The sequence below is a fragment of the Suncus etruscus genome, chromosome X (assembly GCF_024139225.1).
Source record: "Suncus etruscus isolate mSunEtr1 chromosome X, mSunEtr1.pri.cur, whole genome shotgun sequence".
Classification (NCBI taxonomy): Eukaryota; Metazoa; Chordata; class Mammalia; order Eulipotyphla; family Soricidae; genus Suncus; species Suncus etruscus.
Genome location: NC_064868.1, coordinates 37,529,053 through 37,534,657, shown reverse-complemented (window position 1 = coordinate 37,534,657; position 5,605 = coordinate 37,529,053). Strand labels below are relative to the sequence as shown.

Sequence of the window (5,605 nt, the reverse complement as noted above, 5' to 3'; positions counted from 1 at the left end):
GTAGGATCCTAAAGACAATTTCAGTTTATAGTATTTCCAGGATTTAGATTAAGTTCTAATATGCACATTTATTAACTACTCAATAAGTGTTAAAAAAGCAGCTCATATAATTTGGGAGTGGCAACTGAGAATCACATTTTAGCAAGTACTATGGATGATCATGAAGAATACAGAAGTGTTCAAACCACTGCTCCAAGCTCTGCGTACATTAGAGTTATTTTATTACTTGCATCAGTTGCCTCATAGTCATCTTTGAGAGCTGGAAAAGAACATAAAAAGACTGCTGTAAGGTTTCCCATGGAAGGTAGTATTTGAAGCATATTAAATGTACATTACACATGATCTCCAGAGTTTATACTACAAAGCATAAAAATTATCTATGGAGAATATTTCCAAACACAAAGACATAAAACCTACATAACCCAGGCCTACCTACTTACTGCTGTAAAGTCAGGTGCATTTTGAAAATGCTTTGTTGTTGATACTAAAACAAACCCCTGGCATTGACCTATATGGAAGCTATTATTTTATTTCTTTTATTAAGGTTTGAAATTTAAAGCAACTAAAAACTGAAAAACTAAAAAAATCTTGCTAAGTAGCACTGCAGTCTCAGCTAAGTCAGAGCTTTTCTTGTCTTACAAGAATGTAATTGATTTTTTTTTTGGAAGAACTTTCAGCAATGCTAAGGACCAGGGTTATAATGATACTCAGGAGGTCATCTGGGACTGGGATCTAACCAGAGGCCATTTTTGTTCCAGAAATGTGCTCCTGTCTTTTGAACTATTTCCACAGATCATACAAATATATTTTAAACATAAGCAGACCTATTTTAATAAAATGCTGTCTTGTGGCCAATCATCCAATTAATTACAATGGTTCATAACAGGTATTCTGTATTTCAGAATAGCTCAGCAAATGGAAGAGGGAAGAGTCAAAGACACTCATTGAGAGTAACAAGAAAAACAAAAAAAATTATTCAGTCATGGTACCAGCCAAAGCTGAGTCCCAAGCCCAGGGTTTAGGTTACATTTAGACAGTGCATATACTCTGACAGGGGGTATGATATGTAATGGGAAATTATGGATGAGAAAAGAAGCATGTTGCTTTTTGGTCAGGCAATAGAGTACATAAATCAGTGAGGGTGCATAGTAACATACACTAGGGTACCCTACCCCCAAGGAAGGATGATATTGTTATAAGAAAAAATGGAAACAGGAATCAGATTACCTTCATAGGAATAAGACTTTCTTTCAAAGTAGAAAACAGCATTTTAAACATATCCAAGCCTTTCCTTTCTCCATTTATTTTTGACAATCCATAGCCCTCCATTTGATGGAGTGCTGGGTCAGTAATATTCATTGAGTCAGAGAAGGAATAACTCAGGTGAAAATGAATGAACTAACTGAGGTTTTTTAATTCACAGAACATATGAGGGTGATGAAAATCTCACACTCCAGTAAAGTCAGTCTTGTAAAAACCTGGTTCAAGAGTTTAAGTCATGTATATTTAACTCAAAAGCATGTGTGAGAATGTGAAAGCACATTTTTCACTGCTGAATAGATAAGTAATTCATTGCTTTGCTTTAATGGAAAGCAAAAACATCTAGTAGAATTGACCAAGAAAGTTACAAAGGATTATATATTAAAAAATCAAAAAAAAAGAAAAGATAAGATAAGATAAGGCCTCCCAATTCTTACCACAGGCTGTGTTCTTTACACTGATTGTATAGAAAGAGGAGGTACAGTAAATACACCCCATATTCACCTCAATCCTGGCATTTTGCCTGGTTTGTATTGTGAATTGGAGGACAAACAAAGAAAAAAAGAAAGTTACATTTTAGTAAGAATTAATTAGCCCATTGTGATGTTGTAGGGCTATATATAGGTTTTGTATTCGATAGAAATATAGAATATGTAGGTTTGTTATATGATAGAAATATAATAAAAGGTTTGTATACATAATAAAGTACTTGAACGCTGATGAACCCTGTTTTGAACTTTGGCACCACATATAGGCATCCACCAGAGCTCACTCCTGAACACAAAGCCAGTAGTATATACTGCACAGCTGGTTGTGACATCAAAACAAAGACAAATATACACAAGATTACTGATACTCAAAGAGTAAAATAAAGGCCTGTAAAGAATTCCCAAAGCTATTCTGGAATGTGAACTCTAAAGGTGGTGAATGCATGTATCTTTATTTAGTAATGAAGGGTGTGTTGATATCTTCAGAGAAAACATAAAAATGACTACTTGTGGTGTCAAGACTCAGCAAATCTTAGAATGACAGCAAAATGATGACACACTTATCTATAATAAACTAGGAATCGCATAGTAAAAAGGATATGATATTTTAAGCCATAAGGTTAATAAATATGCATTGATAAAAATTAAGATTACACATCTCAGCAAAAACTAGCATGAGTTCTTGGTTCCTAGTTGTTTATCTCTATGTATCTCTGTATCTATCATCTTTCTATCTAATGCAGATGCCAGGTTATTTGAAGTGCTTTGGAGCTTAAATTACATCCAGAAAAACAAAAAAAGAAATTTCTGAGCTTAGTATTATCCTATTAGAATTTGAGTTTCAAACCATAATTTACTGATATTTTTGGTTGTCTTGACCTTGTCTTGCAAACAAAATCACTGCTAGAAATGTTGGCATTCACTCCGCCCTTCCCCGCCCGCATCTGTGAGGTTTCCCAGGGCCACACAAAGTAGGGAAAATCCCGCTGCCTATGCCCCTCTCCCGCCTGCGTCTGTGAGGTTTCCCAGGGCCACAAGAGGTAGGGGAACTTCCGCTGCCTCCGCCCCTCCCCTGCTTGCGTCTGTAAGTTTCCCGTAGCCACAGAAGGTAGGGGAAATTTCAATGCCCCCGCAAACCCCACCCGCGTCTGTGAGGTTTCCCAGGGCCACAGAGGTAGGGAAACTTCTGGCGCCACCGCCCCTCCTCCATCCACGTCCACACAGGATAGGGGAACTCCCGCTGCCTCCACCCCTCCTTGTCTGTGGCTGTGAGGTTTCCCAGGGTGGCAAAAGGTAGGGGACAATCCGCCACCTCCGCCCCTCCACCAATTGCGTCTCTGAGATTGTTGAGCCCCCCCACCCCGCTGGGGCAGGCTAGGATCTACAGTCAAGAGGGCTTTCCAGCAGAGGCCTAGAGGAGGCGGAGCTTAGCTGACTTCCAGGTAGAGGAGGGCAAAAAATCAAGGCTCAACCGAACCCTCAAACATTGTGGCAGGAAGAGGGGGAACAACTTACCAGGCTCCCAATAGAGGGCGGCGAGATGCCAAACCTCAGCCAGCCCACCTAACAGTCCCACCCAGAGCTGCAATCCAGAGAAGAGACCCAGCCCCACATCTCAGGGAGTAAAAGCAGGCTGAAATCGGAAGGCACTGCTCTTTAAGCCACACTAATAAATGCAAAAAAAAACATGGGCAGACTGAGGAGGACCCTAACAGCTGGAGATACAGAGAGAACTCCTACTAAGTTCCCAAGTCCACCAAAATGCACAGATCCAATAGACAAAGATTTAAAACCAGCTATGAGAAAGGAAATGCAAGTCATGACAACGGAAATGAAAGAATCGCTAGCCACCAAGTACAAGAAACCCATGGAAGAACAATTTAGCCAAATTAAAGAAAATCTGATACAGAATATGAGAGACTCCATGCAAAAGGAATTCAAGAAATTAACAGACACCGTAAAAAGCCATATGAGCAGAATCACAGAGTTGGAGAAACACATAGAAGCACTCAAAGAAAAACTGTGAACCAAAAATGACCAGGAAACCAACAAGGAATGAAAGGGCAAAGAACCGAAAGGAAAAGTCCAGTACTTATTGAACAAAGACAGAAGAAATAATATAAGAATTGTAGGTGAGTGCTGCTTGTGTGTCTGTCTACTATCCTGTTCTGTGAGCCTCTTGGGAGTAGGCCAAAAAGAGGCTCCAACAGAGCACTTAGCTCCGCTTTGCTACACGCCTATGCGCTCTTTCTAAGAAAAGAACACCATCACAACAAGAAGAAAAAATCACACTAAGAACTGTGCTGGGTCAATGAAGCCCAGCATTTCTCTCCGGACTGTCTTCTCTGCTGCATGCTTGGGTCTAAGATTTGATCCTGTGTGAGAATTCATCCATGGAGGACTCCCCTCCCTTGGAGGCAAGTCGACACATCCAGAAAGGGCGGAGCCAGAGGAGTGTGCTGCCTGCAACATTTAGCCAATGATTACCACCACAATACGTAGAAAAACCCACAATACAAGTGTGACAATGGGGAAACAACGCAGGCCAGCATCATACATAGAGAATGAAGATGACAATTCTGAGGAACAGATAATGACCAACCAACTAATCAACCTCTCACATAAGGATTTTAGACTAGCAATATGGAAGATGCTCAACAAACTCAAAGAAACCATGGATCGAGTTGAACAGAACACTAATAAGAACCAAGAAAATATCAAGACAGAAATCACAAAACTCCAAACTGAAAAAAACATGTCAACTAACAGGCCTGAAAAACTCAGTAAACGAAGTGAATGAAAAAATGGATAAGCTCTGGGACAGGGTATCAGAAGCTGAGAATAGACTTCCTGCTGTGGAAGATGAGATAAATAATAATTCCATACAGCAGGAGAGATTGGAAAAAACACTTAAAGCAAATGAACAGACAATGGAAAAATTAGTCAAAGAATGGGAACAGATGAAAATAGAAGTCTATGATAAAATCAACAAAAACAAATTAAGAATCATTGGAGCCCCAGAGACCCAGGAAGAAAATGTACAGAAAGAATCAACGGTCAAGAATATCACTAAAGAGAACCATCCAGAGCTAAAGAATATATGTGATCATAACCTGCATGCTCGAAGAGTACCAACCAAAAGAGACCCCAGAAAAAATATCCCAAGACACATCCTAGTCACAATGACGAATCCCACACATAGAGAGAGAATTCTGAAAACAGCTAGATCAAAAGGGAAAATTATGTGCAAGCAAGCATCCTTGAGATTTACAGCAGACCTGTCACCAGAAATACTTAATACCAGAAAGCAGTGGTGGGATATTGTGACAAGATTGAATTCAATGAATGCTTCACCTAGAATTCTGTACCCAGCAAAACTCACTTTCCGGTTGGATGGAAGAATACATGGTTTCACAGAAAAAAGCAACTCAGAAACTTTACAGACTCAAAACCAGTCTTATGAGAAAAACTGAAAGACCTCATTTAAAACAAGACTAATCAAAAGACACTCCAAATTTCGATATAAAGATGGCATTAAATCCCAGGACAATTCTTTCTCTCAACATCAATGGACTAAATGCACCAGTTAAAAGACATAGAGTGGCTAAATGGATCAAAAAACTCAATCAAACCTTCTACTGCCTACGAGAAACACACCTGAATAGTCAGAACAAATATAGACTCAAAATAAAAGGCTGGAGAAAAATTATCCAAACAAATAACACCCATAAGAAAGCTGGAGTGGCCATACTAATATCAGAAAATGCAAACATTATACTCAGGAAGGTTGTAAGGGACAAAGATGGACATTTTATATTAATCAAGGTGTATGTAGAGCAGGAAGAAATCACTCTCCT

General features: G+C 39.3%; 1 non-coding gene across 1 annotated transcript; it reads left to right on the top strand.

The window, feature by feature from the left end:
• Positions 1–1,680: 1,680 nt before the first annotated feature.
• Positions 1,681–1,813, top strand: LOC125999792 (small nucleolar RNA SNORA51). Its single transcript, XR_007492262.1, has one exon. It is a non-coding gene; the product is annotated as a small nucleolar RNA SNORA51 (small nucleolar RNA).
• The last annotated feature ends 3,792 nt before the right edge of the window (positions 1,814–5,605 follow it).